Source organism: Malania oleifera, chromosome 3 (assembly GCF_029873635.1).
Source record: "Malania oleifera isolate guangnan ecotype guangnan chromosome 3, ASM2987363v1, whole genome shotgun sequence".
NCBI lineage: Eukaryota > Viridiplantae > Streptophyta > Magnoliopsida > Santalales > Ximeniaceae > Malania > Malania oleifera.
In genome coordinates, this window is record NC_080419.1 from 13,701,423 (window position 1) to 13,723,019 (window position 21,597).

Sequence of the window (21,597 nt, forward strand, 5' to 3'; positions counted from 1 at the left end):
GCAAAGTCATAGGGTTTAGTATCGTGTGGAGGGAATCGTACAGTGTATGAGCCTGTACCCTACCCTAACCTCGGCGACACTCGCTTGTAATGATGTCTTATTATATTTATATGTCTATGATAGTATTGTACTGTGTATGTAATACCGTGCAACTGATTTTAACTGGAATAATCTCATGTAATCACGTGCTATTATAATATCTTCCACCTTACTGAGAAGTGTCTCACCCCAATCTTACAACCCTTGTTTCAGGTCCTATAGAACGTCGATCCTAGTTCTTCTGGAGGGACTTTGGCACGTATAGTCTTGTTAGTAGACGTAAGTTTTTGTATTAGAACTAGGTTGTTAGCCCGACTAAATGTAAGGGGATGTAATATGTTTATGTTTTAAACATGGATCTTTTGTGCTCAGGAATTTAGATAGAACTTTGGTATATGTCTAATAGAACCCCGAATGGGAATGTTTATGTTTTTCCGTTGTGCATGATTACAGATATGTCTGAGTTACACTCGTTTGTCCCTCTTTAGGGCGGGTTGTTTATGGATGTTTATCAGATACAGGTATTCCGTATGTATAGTAGCACTCTGGGTTCATATAAAGGACCGAGGCGTTACAACATGGTATCAGAGGCCTTAACCAGTAGGAAGTGTGATGCGATTCATACTGCCTGGTTAGGGGTATAATCAGAGCTTAGGTTACTAGGTTCCGTAGTTTAGAATATACTAGAGTTTAGGATGTGAATAAGATTAGCGAGTACATTTTTGTATACCTAGAGATAAAAATCCATTGACAGACTTATGTGCTTTTCTAGATCATTCAAAAGGTTCAAAAAATCACAGGAATCTATTGGCGGTTTTGTTTCTAAGTGGAAGGGCAGGACTCAACTCAGAATGAGAATGAGAGTTATTAGGGTACGTCAGTACTAAGACTGTCATTGGGAATGAGTTTATAATGTTGCAGTATTAGTTGGTTAAGTTTCTAATTGGTTTCTTTAATTGCTTTTCAAGATGGAATCTAGGGATAATACTGCCAATGTTGGAGGTAGTAGCAGTGATGGAGCTAGCCCTGAGGCTGGCAATGATTCCATGAATGTTCTGCAGGACTTCGCTCAGCAACTGATGGTCGAGGTGGTTCGAACAAATAGGGGGCATGATTGTCCTGCGATTGAGTTGGGCTATTCTATCGATTAGTTCATACGACAGAAACCTCCTGTATTCGTAGAAAGTGCAGATCCAATTTGAGATGAGAATTGGATCAGGGAGATTGAGAAGATTCTGGACGTCTTAAACTGCACTAAGAAGCAGAAAGTAGCCTTTGCAACGTTCAAGTTGTCGGGCGAAGCAGAGACATGGTGGAAATCTATAAAGATGCTTGAGGAGCATCGACCCATCCCTGTAGTAGTGACATGGGCTAGGTTCAAGGAATTATTCTTTGAACGGTATTTTCTAGCCACGGTTAGGAATGCCAAGATGGTGGAATTTATGAGTTTGGAGCAGGGGCAGCTGACAGTTCAGCAGTACGCTGCCAGTTTTTAGGAGCTATCCTGTTTTGCTACTTTCATGGTTCCAGAAGAGGCAATGAAGGCCTGGAAATTTCATAAGGGCCTAAGGAAGGGAAACTGGAAGAAGAAGAACTGTAGTGGTGCTTCTTAGAGTACCACGTCCGCTTTTGTTTGTTCTACGTGTGGGAAACTTCACGCAGGGCAGTGTTGGAGGGTTATGGGGGCTTGTTTATGGTGTGGCAAGATGGGACATCAGGTGAGGGATTGTAATCTGTTGAGATACGGTGGAGCTCCACAACAGCTTTTCAGAGGTGGTGCGTAGACGCCACGAGATGGATAACAAGGGGGTACTACCCAGGGCTAGGGTGTACTCTTTGACTCCAAGTGATGTAGAAAATGCTGGGGATGTGGTAATAGGTAATATTTACATGCTTTCCAATAAAGCTGTTATAGTATTTGACTCGGGAGCAACACATTCCTTTATCTCCCAGGGATTTGTTAAATTGTGTGGATTAGAGATGCAACAGTTGGGTTATGAGCTGGTAGTGGCTACGCCGTCGGGGTCGACAATTGTATGTAGCAAAGTAGTCCATGATTTTTCAGTAGTGATCCAGGGAAGGAAACTACCAGTTGGCCTTATAGTATTTGATATGCATGACTTCGATATCATCCTAGGGATGGACTGGTTGTCTTCCAGTTATGCCAATATCGACTGCCACAGGAAAGAACTGATGTTTAGACCTCCAGAGGAGCAGGAATTCAAGTTTATAGGGTTGTGTGTGCATTCTACACCATGGATCCTTTCAACTTTGCAAGCTAATAGATTGCTCCGGGAGGGATGCCAAGGGTATTTGGTGTTTTTGAAAAACACACCGGCAAAGGAGAGTATACTGGAGACGATTTCTATAGTGTGTGAGTTCCCTGATGTATTTCCAGAGGACTTGTCATGATTACCTCCAGACCGTGAAGTAGAATTCTTTATAGAGTTAGCTCTAGGTACGGTGCCAATATCGAAAGCTCCGTATCGTATGGCTTTAATTGAACTGAGAGAGTTGAAAGAACAACTTCAGGAGCTGCTAGATAAGGGGTACATTTGACCGAGTGTTTCTCCTTGAGAAGCACCTATACTATTTGTGAAGAAGAAGGACTGGTCGTTGAGGATGTGCATCGACTACAAAGAACTTAACAAGGTAACGATAAAGAACAAATACCCGTTACCCAAGATCGATGATCAGTTTGACCAGCTACAGGGCACACATATCTTCTCTAAGATGGACCTATAATCTTGGTATCACCAGCTGAAGGTTAAAATGGAGGATGTTCCGAAAACAGTTTTCCAAACTCGGTATGGCCATTACGAAATTATGGTTATGCCATTCAGCTTGACTAATGCACCTGCAGCATTTATAGATTTGATGAACCGGGTCTTTCACGAATACTTAGAACAATTCATCGTGGTATTTATTAATGACATACTAGTATATTCTAGGAGTGCTGCAGAACATGAAGTTCATCTGAGACTGGTACTGCAAATGCTCAGGGAGAAGAAGTTATTTGCTAAATTGAAGAAGTGTGAGTTCTGGCTGGAACTGATTGCATTTCTAGGGCATGTAGTGTCCAAAGAAGGAGTTTCAGTGGATCTGAGTAAGATAGAGGCAGTAGTGGACTGGGCAAGACCGAAGAATATTCAGGAGGTCAGGAGTTTTCTAGGTCTTACAGGGTACTACCGTCGTTTTGTAGAAGGGTTCTCCAGTTTAGCAGGTCCTTTGATGTGACTTACGAGGAAGAATGTGAGGTATGATTGGACTGATGAGTGTGAGCTGAGTTTCTAGGAGCTAAAATGGAGATTGGTTACTGCTCTAGTTCTGACCATTTCATATGGGGATGGTGGATTTATTATCTATAGTAACACCTCGAAAAAGGGTCTTGATTGTGTTCTAATGCACCGGGGTAGAGTATTTGCTTACGCTTCTCGTCAATTCAAAGAGTACAAGAAGAATTACCTGACACATGATATAGAATTGGCAGCTGTAGTGTTTGCATTGAAAATTTGGAGGCATTACTTGTATGGTGAAAGGTGCGAGATTTTTACTAATCACAAAAGTCTTAAGTACATTTTCATCCAGAAAGAGCTAAACATGAGACAACATAGGTGGCTTGAGTTGATAAAAGACTACGACTGTACTATTAGCTATCACCTAGGGAAGGCAAATATGGTAGCTGATGCTCTGAGTCGGAAGTCAATTGATGCGTTAGTCTCAGTGATGGGAGTTCAGCATCAAATCTGTATGGACCTGGAAAGGTTGGGCTTGGAGGTAGTGGAAGGAAATCATCAGACTATTCTTGCTAGTTTGGTGATACAACTGACTTTGCGGGAGAGGATCCAAGCAGCGCAGAAGGAGGATCCAGAGCTTGTGGAAGTTATGGAAGGAGTCCAGAGTGGGTTAAAGTCAGATTTCAGTATCTCTGGTGATGGGATTTTGAGATTCCATAACAGAGTATGTGTACCGAATGATGCTAGAATTAAATGGGTCATTTTGGAGGAGGCACACCGTTCAATCTACACTGTACAGCCTGATAGTACGAAGATGTATTGAAATCTGAGGGAATATTTTTCGTGGTCCAACATGAAAAGAGAGATTGCCCATTTCGTAGAGTAGTGCTTGACATGTCAGCAGGTCAAGGCAGAGTACCAGAGGCCAATAGGACCACTTCAGCCACTTGACATTCCCAAGCAGAAGTGGGAGCACATTTCAATGGATTTTGTGATAGGATTACCTGCGGTGGTGTATGAGTAGAATGCTATATGGGTTGTAGTTGATCGGCTGACGAAGTCTGCACATTTCATTCCTATCAAAGTCAGCTATTCCTTGAATAGGTTGGTAGAGCTATATGTGTAGGAGATTGTACGACTCCATGGTATTCCTATTTCTATTGTTTCAGATCAAGACCCACGTTTTACGTCTCATTTCTGGAAGAGTCTATAGGATGCCTTGGGATCGCAGCTCACATTCAGTACATCTTTCCACCAGTAGACGGATAAGCAGTATGAGAGGACTATACAGACACTAAAGGATATGTTGCGGGCTTGTGTATTGGATTTTGGTGATAGTTGGATACGGTATTTACCATTTGTTGAGTTTGTGTATAACAACAGTTACCAGGCTAGCATAGAGATGACACCTTATGAGGCATTGTATGGTTGTCAGTGTCGATCTCTGTTATATTGGGATCAGGTAGGTGAGCGGTAGATATTGGGTCCGGAACTGATTCAGTAGGCCTCTGCAAAGGTTGAGTTGATCAGGGAGAGAATCAAGGTAGCTCAGAGTCGGTAGAAGAGTTATGTTGATACTGGTTGACAAGAGCTGGAATTTGAGGTAGGAGATATGGTATTCTTGAAGATCCCCACAATGAAAGGGGTGATGAGGTTCGAAAAGAAGAGGAAGTTAAGTCCTCGGTATATCGGGCCTTTTAAGATCTTGGAAAGGATTGGTTCGGTAGCTTATCTGGTGGATTAGCCCCAGCACTATCTAGAGTTCATAACGTGTTTCACGTGTCAGTACTGAGGAAGTACGTGTCAAATCCATCACACGTGCTGAGTTACGGACCTCTAGAGATCGGTGATGCTTTATCATAGGAGGAGGTACCAGTACAGATATTAGATCGGAAGGTTCAGTAGTTACGGACTAAGGAAATATCGCTAGTGAAGGTATTGTGATGGAACCATGCAGTGGAAAAAGCTTCATGGGAGTTAGAAACAGAGATATGTCAGAAGTATCCTTAGTTGTTTAGAGACGGATAAGTTAGTCAGGTAAGTGACTGTATGTATGTTAGTGTGTTTGGTAAGTAGATATGATCTTTGGGAGAGTTCTATATGTATATTGTAAGCTCCCGAAGTTTTATGTTGTAAGCACGATATTCCTCCGCCATAAGTGAGGGTAGGTAAAAAATTCAGGCCAGAGCTGCTTTGTGGGTAGCTGACGACTCTTCTAAAGATCTCTGATGTAGGGTAGAGTGTGGTTCATATTGATTGGTGAATTTCAAGGATGAAATTCTTATAAGGAAGGGAGATTGTAGGGACCTGAATCTGTAAAATAAATATAGAAAAGAGAAGGCAAATTAAAAAAAGATAAAACAGTAGAGCTCATCGACGAGGTTCCATTTCTCGTCAACGAAGTCTCTTTTGTGGCTTGGCGATGAGATGCAAAGACCCGTAGACGAGGTATTTTCAGGGATTTTGAAATCTTAGGCTCGTCGACGAGGTCACTTATTCGGCTATAAGCGACCTTCTGCGGCTCATCGACGAGAACTCCGACTCGTCGATGAGGCTGGTCGGGTCAACCTAGTTATAAATAGAATATCCTTTTCTTCTCTACTAAGTTATCCCATTTTCTCTCTCTCTCTCTCTCTAGAACTTGAACCAACACACTCTCTCTCTAGGATTTCGTGCTGTCTGTTGCTGGAATCAACAATCCGATATCTCTACATGGATTAGGAGGAGAATCTCTACAATTATAGCGGATCTGATTTTTGTTCTGAGGATTTTTGGGTTTTTCCCTAAAATTGAGGTAAGGATCTGATTCCATTTTTGATTCGGTATATATATATAGTAGTCGAGATAATAGTGAAGTAATGTTCTTCAGTTTTTAGGTTTTGGGGATCCCAGGTCGTTGTTTTGGATCGATCCGTTCTTATTTCTGTTTTCGAGATTAAGGTAAGGGGATTTGTTTACAGCAATTTTTTTTAGAAAATTGAACTGCTAGAAAGATAACTTATGTCAAATTGCACATTTTGACTGGTTATCTGCAAAATTTTACTTGGTATAAATGTTGTTTCTTACGATTTTACGATTTTACGGTCTTTGGCAAAATAGGGGTTTTGGTATATGAACTCCAAATTTTCCAAAACTACTTTAATTGCTTTAAAACTAAGGTAGGAACTACTTGATACAAATGTTTGCGGTCCAAATGGTATTTTTCGAATCATACACTAATTAAAGCGATTTTGACGAAATGAACGTGACATGTGATATGAACTGGAACATACTGAATTGTATATTGGAAAATGAATTGTGAAAATTAAAATTCCATTCAGTTGTCTGAAAAATGTGGAAAACAGATGCCGGTTAATCACCAAGCTTTAAAATGAAAAAAAAGGGTTGAATGGAGAGCGTTTGTGCCGGTTAACACCACTGACTGACAGAAAAGAAAAATGTATGAAAGATTGCATGATTACGTTTGTCCCTGTTTAGGGCGGGTTGTTTATGGATGTTTATCAGATACATGTATTCCGTATGTATAGTAGCACTCTGGGTTGATATAAAGGACCGAGGCGTTACAGTATCGGTCGTAGAAGACCTACTTGAAACGACCCCAGGTCATTGCTATAGGTACTGCTTGCTGTTCTTCCAACAACTTCATTGCATGCCACCACCATTCAGCTTCTCCAGTCAGCTTGAAGGTGGCGAAAAGAACTTTCTGTTCCTCAATGTAATTGAACACTGCTAGTATCTTCTCCATCTATTACATCCATGTCTCAGCCTTAATTGGGTCAGTGCCACCCTCAAAAGATGAGCGTTTCAGGAGGGTGAATTGATCAATTATGCAACCTTAATGCATTGGTGGGTAGCTTGATCCCCTGAAGTCTCGTATCATCTCTTCCCTAACCTGATGAGCTATTCCTTGCAACATTCGGGAGGTGTCAATCTCGTCCCCGCTGGAAGCTCCCAACTCGCTTCCTCCTCCCTCATCCACGCCTTTGCCTTTAGGATCCATCCCTGAATATATATAAATAAGGGAGGCAAGTTTAAAATCTCTACATATTAATATAACGAACAAAATCATATAACAAGAAATCATTTTAATATCCAAATCCGAAATTAAACATCCGACATCCAATTATACGCAATCATCTTAACCTTCAAATTCAAATTCCAAATTTTAGTTTCTCTGCTTGGAAACATAACCATCAATGGATTTACCGTGGTTTTCTGAAACTATCAACTGATTCAGAAAATAACAGAAGTTCGTCAAGGGATTTCTGCCTCCACACTAGGAAACAAACTCATGCTCCTGTCAGTACCTTAACCTACCCATTCCTATCCTTATCCAACTCAAACCTATACTCTAGTATTAATCCTCCTAAAGTCTACAAGACCGTTAGGCTCTGATACCAACTGTAACGCCCCGGACCCGCACATGGGGCCTGGAGTGTTATGAGACCAATCATACTTCTCTGATACCATTCACGCAACAGAACTAATTAAATAACAAAAAAAAAAAAAAACCAGAGTAATATATTTACGTATGCAAACCCATAAAAGGTGCATCTATATTCCATATTACATAACTAGGACAAAACATTAAACACAGTCGATACACATATCCGTTCTTTTATTTACTCACAAAACTATCCCGTCCTGGAGTTTTCTAAGCTCAATCACTTGGAGGACCTGAAAAGATTAAATATTCTATCGGGGTGAGACACCTCTCAATAAGGAAGAAATAAGTTACAATAGTATGTGGCTGAAGTGTTTAATATATAATTACAAAATATACATACAATATTATTTCATTATTAATAGCAGTTGAGAAAATGCATCCTTAATCGCATCATTATCGACTTCTCTATCACCCAATCACACACACACATAGATAATTACTTTTACTGATAATTCCTGAGAATAGGGAAGTCTACCCGCCCATACAAGTAGCTTCCCTATGCTCTAATATTGAAACCGGAGCACTCACCTGTCTCAGTAAGTCCTCGGGTTATGTATCCATGTAAAGTCTCCGAGGTTAAGGAAGCTTACCCGCCCATAAGTAGCTTCCCTCTGCTCTAGTACCAACAGAAGATTACTAGGGCACTCGCCTCTCTCCGCAAGCTCTCGGTGGAAATTTCTACTTTACCATAAATACCTATGCATTTAAAATTACATGCAACCAATGCTAATCACCTCACAAGGTTCCACACGTACACGCATATCATAATCAATCCACACAGGATATACATATACCTCATTCACGCCCACATAGGGTGCATATTCGCACAGAATACAACGTCCCCACATAGGACACTAATCCATATAAAATACACGTCCACACTGGACTGGTCCACATAGGATTATTAACTACACAGGTTACACGGTCCACACATGACTAATCATCACACAGATTACAACACATACCACCCTGTTCATAGAAAATAGGTAAAACAAACTCCTTATACCACTGCCAACGTTATATGACGGTTATATCATGTACGATATAACGACCTCCTCATACCACAGCCAACGCTATATCGCAATTTACATGAATCATAAAACAATACACATCCAGTACAGGTAAACACATTAATGCCTTCCTATTCACAGTATGTAATTATCCAAACAGCATCACAACCAACAAAATTCGCAATCCAAATAGTAACATCAAGCGAGCAGCAGATGAAATCAAACAATACCCGCAACCATTTAATTATCAAAGTTGTTTTCATGCCACACGATTTTTCCCAATATAATATATAATCAAAAACAGTATTTCCAATGCCTGCACTGTTCATAATAATTTACCTAAATATATAGAATTTTATACCCAAAAATTAACCGTTTAAAGTTTAATAAAAACTGATATAACGTATTTCTCCTTACCTACTCCTTAAGTTCCTGTCTAAATCGAACGGAAAACGAGACCCTGTAATCCAAAATCTCCAACTCACTCAAATCTCAGGAAAATATTCATTTAATACTTCCTAGGTTCCATATGGTTATATTTAACAAGAAAACTCCAAAATAACTCACTTACCCTAGTTTTGGGATGATGCCCTAAAACCCCAAATCAACGATCTGCTCTGACAGCTTTGCAGAGAACAATCCTAAGAACCTCGTGGTGGTTCTGGATCGTCAAACCAGGTTGAATCCAAGTCAAATTCGAAGAGAGAAGGTAGAGAGGGCCATTTTTCTAGAGAGAGAAAGACTTAATGCAAAATTTTATCGCTAAAAAATGAAGTAAACTCTATTTATAAGCAAGGACTCGTCGACGAGACACGTGGATTCGTCGACGATCCCATGAAGAACACTCGTCGACGAGACCGTGAGTTCATCGATGAGTTTTAGAATATCTCAAACCCTCTCGATAACTCCTCATCGACGAGACATGTACCCTCGTCAATGGGTTAAGGAAGAATGCTCGTCGACGAGACTAGTTGATTCATCAACGAGTTCTCGCTAACCTTTCTTTAAAAATTCCTTTTTTATTTTATTCCCTTCTCTCTTTCCTTTCCTTTTCTTTTATTATTTTTGTTAATTAAATTTTTCAGGTCGTTACAATGTTAATTTACAAGATGACGCACACGAGCAAGAAACGAGTGAAGTGTTACATGAGTTCCCCGATGATGTTAACCCACGCCCCCGTGAAACAAATGATGCCACGTATGATGCCTAGTTTATGGATGAACCTCCTATGTACGGTCTAATTGACGTAGATGTTGTAGATTTGTCACATAATGAGGAGCTTCCTCGACTCATTGGGATGAATTGTCTGAGCTGAGTAGGGGGATGCTATTCGGGTCGAAGGATCAGTTGATAGCGGTAGTGCGAATATATCACGCTCGAACCCACCATGACATCCGCGTTGTGTAGTCTACCCTAGTGTTATGGGTTGCTAGGTGTAATGTAACGACCCAAAAATTCATACCATTTTTTTAAAAATATTGTAAAATCTTACTACTCTAAAAATCTACTATAACTTCTCGGTCTAAAAGCAGAAAACATAAAATCATAAAACCATAATTACAATACAAGAATTTAGTATTTTTAGAAAACATATATATACACATCTCTCTAGTATTTTCCAATAGATCATCTGAAATCTACACAAAAATACATCTCCTAGCATTCACTTACCCTACGGACAGGGCAGTACAAGTTCCTCTCTATCTCTGAGCCTGATCTGTTCGTCTAACTAGAATACTTGAAATCTATTATTTTACTGGGATGAGACAACTCTCAGTAAGATGAAATATGTTATTACCAGTGTGTGACAACTAAGTTTACATGAACAATATACTTTTAATCAACTGAAACTGAGATAACGTGTAAAATAAAATACAATATAACTCACACTTATGTGGCTTAAAATACAATTGTTTCTGAACTTTCTATTTAATCATACTTTTAGTATGTATAGGTATATCTGTTGTTTTCTAAATATATATATACACATAACTGTGAAAACTTCCCTGGATGGATAACTGTAAGTCATGATTTAACCCTTCATGACAGGGTTATGCGGCCCGTGGGCGGGACTTAACACTGGTTGCTCTACTAGGATAAGTCAACTAAAACCTCTGTCGTCAGATCGGCCGCCTCAACTCGAACTACCGAGGAGCCTGCAATCTCTCCCAAGGCACAATTGACTATTCATAAAATCCACACACTATCTGAGATATGTGGTTGCACTTTGAACTGAAAAAGTTACGGTACTGTGCTCTGAGATCTGGTCTGGTCCATTAGGGTCTGATACTATATAATACTATTATATATATATATATATATATATATATATCTTACTATTTTACGATGATTCTATTTCAATTGAATTAACCATAATACTGTAATAATTGATTTGAATAAATTGTAATATCTGAGTAAACTGTAATATTTGAATAAACTGTAATATCTAAATAAACTATAATATCTGAATGTTATGGTTCTGTAATCTGTATATCATGGTATTCTGCAAATGCTGTAAAACATATTTCCGTGTGTATACTGTAAATCATGATTTTGTAAATTTTGTAAAATATCTTTCTTTAGATATACTGTAAATCATGATACTTTGAAAGCTGTGTAAACTCTGTACTGAATTGATATTTACTTATGCCACACAATTAAATAAATAAAATCTATGTACTCTAACCTGTATTTTTTGATAATAAAGACAATTTATAATCTGTAGAATTTCCTTGAAAACACATAATTTCATACCTTAAAACGTCCAGAATTCATATCCCAAAATACATATATTTTACTGGTAAAATTCCTAAAATTACTAGCATAGCATATTTCCCTTACCTGGCTAACTGAACTCATTTATTGATTTCTAACACACGCCTATGATGTTCATGACTCCAAAAGCCTGAGATAATACATATACATATTCCCAGTCAATCAACAGAATGCCTAGAATAACTATCATATTCACATTTGTCCCGAATCTGCATATTCATAATTTCCTAAACTATATACCATTATCATCTTTACCTGAGTCCCTGAGGAAACACCCTCTAGGATCCTTAGCCTGCCCGCGGTGTTCAGAAACCTAAACCCTGAAATCATAACACCCTAGTTTAATCAACTCAAACTTTACTATATTTTCATCTAACACAAAATCTGGGTTCAGAAAAATCCACTAACCATATATACCCTAAAATAACCCACTTACCTTGATTTTGGGATGGTGCTTAAGTTTCTCAAACTAAAATTCTACTCCAGTTAAGTTGTAGAGAATCACCCTAGGATCATCGTGGTAACTTTGGATTGTCAAAACGAGGTGAATCGGAGCCGAAATCGTAGAGAGAAGGTAGAGAAACCGTAGGTAGAGAGAGAAAAAGAGAGAGGAAACGTTTTCCTCGCTAAAAATGTGATTTTTGCATATATATATATACGGCTATCCACATAGCCTCTTCGATGAGACAGGTGGACTCGTCAATGAACCGAAGAAGGTAGTTCGTCGACGAACCCATGAACCTCGTTGTCAAACCTGAATGTTCTAAAACCCTGCTCTCTGTATCTCTTCGTCGATGAGACATGTTTCCTCGTCGACGGGTCAAAGAAGGTAATTCATTGACGAGCTTAGGGCACTCGTTGACGAAGCCCTATAGATTCCCTCTACTTTTTTCCTTAATTAATTTCGTAATTTAAATTTTTTCGGGTCTCTATATTCTCTCATCCTTATAAAATTTCGTCTTCAAAATTTGATAGTCTATGGTATACACCATCCTTTGAAGAAAAAAATTTGCTACTTATTTTATTAGTTACACTCACTTATGGTGGAGGAATACCGTGGTTACAAATACGTTTATGGAAACAAATATACACATAAAAGAAAATTGTCCCAAAACCAAAACACTACCTATCCTATAATCTAAAATACAACTTATACATTAATCAATGTGATACTAATTTTATTTGAACTATTTCCTTCCTTTTCCCGACTAATATTGATCCCCACTGAACAAATGTGGGTACCTCTGTTGTATCTTTTCCTCGAGCTCCCACGAAGCTTCCTCCACCGCGTGATTCCTCTACAGGACTTTTACTAGTGATATTTTCTTGGTGCTCAACTCCTGTTCTTTTTTATCTAGAATTTGCACTGGTATTTCCTCATATTCTAAAGTATCTCTAAACTCCAACTCCTCGTAGCTAATCATGTGGGAGGGATCTGGGACATATTTCCTCAACATAGAAACATGGAATACATCATGTATCCTGGATAATGCTGGTGGTAAAGCTAACCTGTAAGCAATTGGACCCACTCTCTCAAGTATCTCGTATAGGTCTATGTACTTAGGGCTTAGCTTACCCTTCCTCCTAAACCTCATAGCTCCCCTTAGCAATGTTACTCTAAAAAAAATACCTGATCTCCCACATCAAACTCCTACTCTCGGCGGCGAGTATCTACGTAATTTTTCTGCCAACTCTGAGCTGAACTGATCTTGTCTCTAATAAGTCAAACTTTATCATACGCCTGCTGCACCAACTCTGGTCCCAAAACCCACCTTTCACCCATTTCATCCCAGTATAGCGGAGAACAATAACTCCTACCATATAATGCCTCGTAAGGTGCCATTTCAATGCTGGTTTGGTAGCTGTTATTATACGCGAATTCAACCAATAACATATACTGGATCCAACTACCCTCGAAATTTAGCACACATTCTTGTAGCATATCCTTAAGTATCTAGATCGTCCTCTCTATTTGCCCATCAGTCTGAGGATGAAAGACTGTGCTGAATGATAATTGAGATCCCAAAGCTTCCTACAAATTCCTCCAAAACCGTGATGTGAAACATGAGTCTCGGTCTGAAACTATAGATACTGGCACCCCATGGGGTCGAACTATCTCCTGAATGTATGACTCTACTAGTATGTTCATAGAGTTGTTGACTTTAATAGGGATAATATGAGCAGTCTTTGTCAATCGATCTACGACTACCTAAATGACATTCTGTCCATGCAGCATCGACGATAATCCTGTAACAAAATCCATCGATATATGATCCCACTTCCACTCAGGGATGTGATGTGGCTGCAACTGTCCCGCCAGTTTTTGGTGCTCACCTTTTACCTGATGACACGTTAAACACTGCTCCACAAACTCAGCTATCTCCCTCTTTATGCCACTCCACCAGAATGACTCCCAGAGATCCTGATACATTTTAGTGCCTCCTGGATGCACTGTGTAAAGGGATTTGTGTGCCTCCTCTAGGATAGCCCTCTTAATCTTAGCATATGCAAGTACGGACAGCTTGATACGGAACCTCAGAGCTCCATCATCTGAAATATTGAACTCCTCCCTCTGTTCGTCCTGCACTTTATCTATTAGCTCTACCAATTCTGCGTTATTCCTCTGAGCAGCTTTAATCCTCTCCTGCAAGGTAGGCTGTAACACTAGGTTGACAATGAATGCTTGATAATAATCCTCTACTAGCTCCATAACAAGCCTCTAGAAATCCATCTGAATCAGATGCTGAATCGTTACTGCTGACAATGCTGCTTTCACTGATTTCAGGATCAGAGCATTAGCCACCACATTTACTTTCCCTGAGTGGTAACTGATAGTGCAATCGTAATATTTAATGAGTTCCAACCATCTTCTCTACCTCATATTCAATTCTTTCTGGGTGAATAAATACTTCAAACTTTTATGGTTAGTGAAGATCTCACATCTCCCATCATAAAGATAATGTCTCAAGATCTTTAAAGCATATACCACTGTAGCTAACTCTAAATCATGTACCGGGTAGTTCTTTTCATACTCCTTAAGCTGCCGAGAAGCGTAAGCAATAACCCTCCCATGCTACATCAACACACACCCAAGTACCTTATGGGATGCGTTACTGTATATAACAAATCCATCCTCTCCTGATGGAATAGATAATACCGGTGCAGTGACCAACCACTGCTTCAAATCCTGGAAGCTCTGCTCACACTCGTCGGTCTATTCAAAACTCACATTTTTCCTCATGAGTCGTATCAGTGGACTCGATAGTTTGGAAAAGCCATCTACAAAACGTCGGTAGTACCCTGCCTGATCTAAGAAGCTTCTGATATCCTGAACATTCACCGGTCTCACCCAATTCACCCCTGCTTCTATCTTACTCGGATCTACTGATATGCCATCCCCAGAGATCACATGCCTAAGAAAAGTGACCTACCTCAACCACAATTCATATTTCTTGAATTTAGCGTATAACTTATTTTCCCTTAATACCTACAATACCAGCCTCAAATGATCATCGTGCTCCTTAAAACTCTTCGAGTAGACCATTATATCATCAATAAATACCACAAAAAATTGGTCCAAGTACTAATGGAACACCCAATTCATTAGGTCCATAAATGTTGCCGGTGCATTAGTTAATCCGAACGACATTACCAAGAACTCGTAGTGCCCATCCCTGGTTCGAAAAGTTGTCTTCAAAACGTCCTCTACTTTAACTTTCACCTGGTGATATCTCGATAGAAGGTCAATCTTAGAGTAGACCTGGGTCCCCTAGAGTTGATCAAATAAATCATCAATTATGGGAAGAAGATATTTATTCTTGACTGTCACTTTATTTATCTCTCTATAATCAGTGCACATCCTCATAGTCCCATATTTCTTCTTCATGAACAGAGCTGGTGCTCCCCAAGGCAACACACTAGGCTTGATAAACCCTTTATCCAACAACTCCTATAACTGATCTTTCAATTCTTTCAATTCATCTGGAGCCATTCTATAGGGCGCTTTAGATATCGGTGCTGACCCTGGTAGTAAATCCATGGCAAACTCAATCTCCTAATCTGGTAGTAAACCAGATAACTCTTCTGAAAATATATCTGAAAATTCCTTGACTACTGGAATATCAGCAAGTTTCAATCCTTCCTTTGGCATCTCCTTTATATAAGCAACATACCCCTAACAACCTCCCTAAAGTAGCCTCCTCACTTGAATAGCCGACATTGACTGTGACGAGGAGTGCACATGTGATCCCACGAATTTGAATTCTTGCTCACCTGAGGGTCTGAAGATCACTTCATTTTTATGGCAATCAATACTGCCATAATTAGCTGTCAGTCAGTCCATACCCAATATTACATCGAACCCCTGCATGTCTAATACCACAAGATCGGCTGGTAATATTTTTTCCTGAATGCCTACTGGATAGTTTTTAAGTACCCTCCTACATTTCAGTACTGATCTAGTCGGTGTTGCTATTGACAACTCAGCATCTAACAGCTGTGCCTCAACCCCAGATAATTTAACATATCCCGATGAAATTCTCCTATATCTCTTTGGCTCGGTGTTCCCACATCCCTCTGATTGCTCTCCTCTACTACTGCGGCCCTGTCTACTAGTTTAGAGAAGTCTTGCACCTTTAGAACTACTACCTGTTTATAGATGTCCTGCCTCAAGCCCCTTTCAAACATCCTTGCCTTCTTAGCCTCATCCGGCACAATGTAAGGAGTAAAACGTGACAGCTCGATAAACTTTGCTGCATACTGCTGAATTGTCATCCGCCCCTGGGTCAAACTCAGAAACTCCTGCACTTTAGCCTCTCTGATAGTGGCGAGAAAATATCTGTTGAAAAATACCTCCCCAAACCGGCTTCAAGTCATAGCCACTAGGTATAAGCCTCTGCTCCTCTAATAATTTATAGCCATCCACCATCTCTCGGCCTCGCTTGTCAACTTGTACGTGGCATAGAGAACCCTCTGCTCATCAGTGTAGTGGAGCACCGTTAATACTTTCTCGATCTCCTGCATCCAATTCTCAGCAACTGTAGAATCAGCTCCTCCTGAAAACGCCGGAGGGTTCATCTTGGTAAACTTCTCTATCATACACCCCTAGACTGCAAACGAGCCTCCCTGCTCTCTGGAGTTCTGTGCTATCTTAGTCATAACCTGTTGAGCTACACTACGCAAAATAGCATCTAAATCCCCGTCGTCCATGCTAGAAGGCCCTGCACCATCATCGCCGCTAGCGTGAGCACTACTACCTCCAGGGTCCATCTTATAATAATACCAAATTATTCTAAGAATCCGAATCTCGTAATGCTACTTTTACATTAATCTAACTAAGATATCCTCATACCACCCATCACTAATTTAAGGTTTAGTCCCACCATATGGAAATAGAAACTGACAATAGTTTACTATGGTTTTCTTGAAATCGTCACCCCAAGAAAATTAGAGAAACCACCCCGAAACTCCTGCTTCCAGACTGCAGAACAGAACCCTAAATTCTCATCGTAATTTCCCAATATTAACTCACTAAAATTTCGTTCTATCCCAATTTCTATCCTTCTCAAGATTCTATTCCTATATTCTGGTATTGTTTTTCGCTGTACACTATAGTCTACATAACCTAGCAACCTAGGCTCGGATACCAAACTATAACAACCCAAAAATTCGTACCATTTTTTTTTAAAATACTTTAGAATCATACTAATATGAAAATCTACTATAAGTTCTTAGTCCCAAAGTGGGCACTGAGGAATACTTGTTCATAAGATAACACACCTATGCAGCGGAAAACATAAAATCATTAAACCATAATTACAATATCAAAATTTAATATTTTCCCAAAACATATATATACACATCTCTCTAGTATTCTCCACTAGATCATCTAGAATCTACACAAAAATACATCTCCCAGCATTCACTTACCCTACAGACAGGGCAGTACAAGATCCTCTCTATCTCCAAACCTAATCTGCCCATCTAGCTGGATTACCTGAAATGTGTTAAATTATTGGGACGAGACAACTTTCAGTAAGACGAAATATGCTATTATCAGTGTGTGGCAACTGAGTTTACATGAACAATATACTTTTGATCAACTGAAACTGAACATGTAAAATAAAATACAATATAACTCACACTTATGTGGCTTAAAATATAACTATTTCTGAACTTTCTATTTAATCATACTTTTAGTATGTATAGGTATATTTGTTGTTTTCTATAAATCTATATATATATATACACAAATATATAACTGTGAAAATTTCCCTAGATGGATAACTGTAAGTCATGATTTAACCCCTCATGACAGGGTTGTGAGGTCCGTGGGCAGGATTTAGCACTGGTTGGCCTACCAGGATAAGTCAACTGAAACCTCTTTCGTTAGATCAGCCGCCTTAACTCGGACTACCAGGGAGCCTGCAATCTATCCCAAGGCACGATCGAACTCATAAAATTCACACACTATCTGAGATATGTGGTTGCACTCTGAACTGAAATAGCTATGGTACTGTGCTCTGAGAGCTGATTTGGTCAATCAGGGTCTGATACTATATAATATTGAAACCTAAGGTGTAGTCCCAAAAGGGAGGGGGGTTGAATTGGGTTATTCAAAATTCCTGAGAGTCTTTTTATAAGTTCTTAATTTGTTTTTTACAATCTATTAAAAACTTCTTATATTTTTGTTGATTAGACAATCCACACAAACACTTACTTCAACTATTCAATCCACAACCACAACATACACAACCAATTGAATAACTATTCAAGTCAAACAAGCACCATACAAGTAATTAATATTAGCTTTGCAATATTCAACAACCCTGTTTATGAATGTGCAAGTCCTGTAGTTGGCCTTTGAACTAAAAATTTAAATAACATCCAACCTCTTTTTCAAAATCAGAATTTAAATAAACTTTCAGCTAATAGGTTTTGGGTTGTTAACCAATCAACGTACTCCTTAGCGATTTCCACAAAAAAAATTATTAACCAACTTACTCCCTTTTGATTTCTGTAAGTCTAAGAACAAATTAGGCTTTGGTTTATTTAATTTCTAATATGCATTTTTTTATAATTAAAAGAATTACAACATCCACGTAGTTTATATTTTTGTTGGAATTTAAAGAGAGTAAGGGAAATAGAGTGACACCGCTGTTTTTACGAGGTTTGACTTACCTTAGCCTACGTCCTCACCTTAGATCAACTACCTAAGGATTTCACTATACCTTGTTCCTTCTGGGTGGAACAAAAACCTTTACAATAACCAACCTCTTTTTCAGGAAGAGAAACCTCTCCAAACAACAACCTATGCTTGGTCCAACGATTCAACAATACCTTGAACCATCAAAGATCTAGTAGAAAGGAATGAATATCTGCGTACAAAAACACTCTCAAATACAGAACAAGTTGTACAAGTTAAATCTCAAATCGTACTTCAAAACCAAAACTAAATAGAAAATGTGAAGCTCAAGGTTTAGAAGTCACCAAAGTTTCTTTCTTATTGATATAAGAATTTTAGATGCAACTCAAAATCAGAACCCCTTTTTAATCTAGCAATTTTGTAGAGTTTTCCCCCAGCAAAGGTGTGATCAAGAATGAGTTTTAGGAGAATTTTAGCATAGAAATCATGTACTGCTTGAATGTATTCTTTATTTAGTAAGGAAGGTAATTATAAACCTTTTTGAGGAAAAGTTTCCTCATTTAACATAAAACATCTAGGTAACTTTTCAAAAAAATATTAAATTATAAAATTAATTTTGAAAATTTTCCATTTAGGTAACTTTTTAAAAAATATTAAATTATAAAATTAATTCTGAAAATCTTCCATTTAGGTAACTTTTCAAAAAAAAATATTAAATTATAAAATTAATTTTGAAAATTTTCCCGCAAGTTTGAAATTGAAAAATTCTTCGCAGAGTCAGTCGGCTGACTCACTTGACTAGGTCACAGACTCACTCGACTGGGTCTCTTAAAAATATTAAATTATAAGATTAATTTTAAAAATTTTCCCACAAGTTTGAAATTTAAAAATTTTCCGCAGAGTTAGTCGGCTTAACAATCTTTTCTTTTCAAATATTTTATATTTCTGATTTCTTTAAAATCTAGTTTACTTAAAAAACTTAATTATAACATTTCAAAAACATTTTCAAGAGTTTTTTTTTTTTAAATGCTAGTCTCTAAGTTTTTGTATCTTAAGGAGTTTCACATATCTAAATAGTGATAACTTGAAGTACTTACAAATATCCTTATAAGTATGATCTTCTTAATCACTAAGTCTTGCAGCCTCTTGATGTTCAGTCTTTACTTCAAGGTCTGCTTGGCCTTTAAACTCTTTATGTATCTTTTATTTCTTTAATGTTCTAAGAAGTTTTCATTTGATTGAATTTGATCTCCAACTTACTTCCATGATTAATCGTGAGTGTCCTTTTACTTAGACCTAAATTAAAACCACTCAACAACACATGTTAAAACATCATTCATTTTGTTATCATCAAAACAAGATTGAAAAGCCCAGTTAGGCCAACAAATACTATTATATATATATCTTACTATTTTACCATGATTCTATTTCAACTGATATAACCATAACAATATAATAACTGATCTGAATAAACTATAATATCTGAGTAAACTGTAATATCTGAATATTATGGTTCTGTAATCTGTATATCATGGTATTTTGTAAATGTTGTAAAACATCTTTCCGTGTGTATACTGAAAATTATAATTCTGTAAATTCTGTAAAATATCTTTCTGTAGATATACTGTAAATCATGATACTTGAAAGCTGTGTAAACTCTGTACTGAACTGATATTTACTCATGCCACACAATTAAATAAATAAAACCTATGTACTATAACCTATATTTTTTGATAATAAAGATAATTTATAATCTGTAGAATTTCCTTGAAAACACATAATTTCATACCTTAAAACATCCAGCATTCATATCCCAAAATACATATATTTTACTGGTAAAAATTTCTAAAATTACTAGCATAACATATTTTCCTTACCTGACTAACTGAGCTCGTTTACTAATTTCTAACTCACACCTACGATGTTCATGACTCCAAAACCCTGAGAAAATACATTTACATATTCCCAGTCAATCAATAGAATGCCTAGAATAACTATCATAGTCATATTTGCCCCGAATCTGCATATTCATAATTTCATAAACTATATACCATTATCATCTTTACCAGAGTCCCTGAGGAAACACCCACTAGGATCCTTAGCCTGCTTGTGGTGTTCAGAAGCCCAAACCTTGAAATCATAACACCCTAGTTTAATCAACTCAAACTTCACTATATTTTCATCTAACACAAAATCTGGGTTTAGAAAAACCCACTAACCATATATACCCTAAAATAACCCACTTACCCTGGTTTTGGGATGGTACCTGAGCTTCTCAAACCAAAATTCTGCTTCGGCTAAGTTGTAGAGAATCACCCTAGGATCATTGTGTAACTTCTGATCATCAAAATGGGGTGAATCGAAGCCGAAATCGTAGAGAGAAAGTAGAGAAACTGTAGGTAGAGAGAGAAAAAGAGAGAGGAAATGTTTTCCTTGCTGAAAATGTGATTTTTGCATATATATATATATATATATATAGACGGCTGTCCATGTGGCCTTGTCGACGAGACACATGGACTCATTGACGAACCGAAGAAGGTAGTTTGTCGATGAACCCATGAACCTTGTCATCAAACCTGAATGTTTTGAAACCCTGATCTCTATATCTTTTCGTCGACGAGACATGTGTCCTCGTTGACGGGTCAAAGAAGGCAGTTCGTCGACGAGCTCAGGGCACTCGTCGACGAAGCCCTATAGATTCACTTTACTCTTTTCCTTTATTACTTTCATAATTTAAATTTTCCGGGTTTCTACATGTAAGGAATCTGATTGTGGATGGAGAGTGTGTGCAATGAATCAGATGAAACATAGATTATTCGAAATCACCCAATATGGTGGTCTGCACACGTATTTGAATGAACTTCTCTCGCAAGACCATAACCAAATCACATCATACCTCATTGTTAGGTGATTACGTATCCAAATTGCATAATTAGGTGTTTAAAA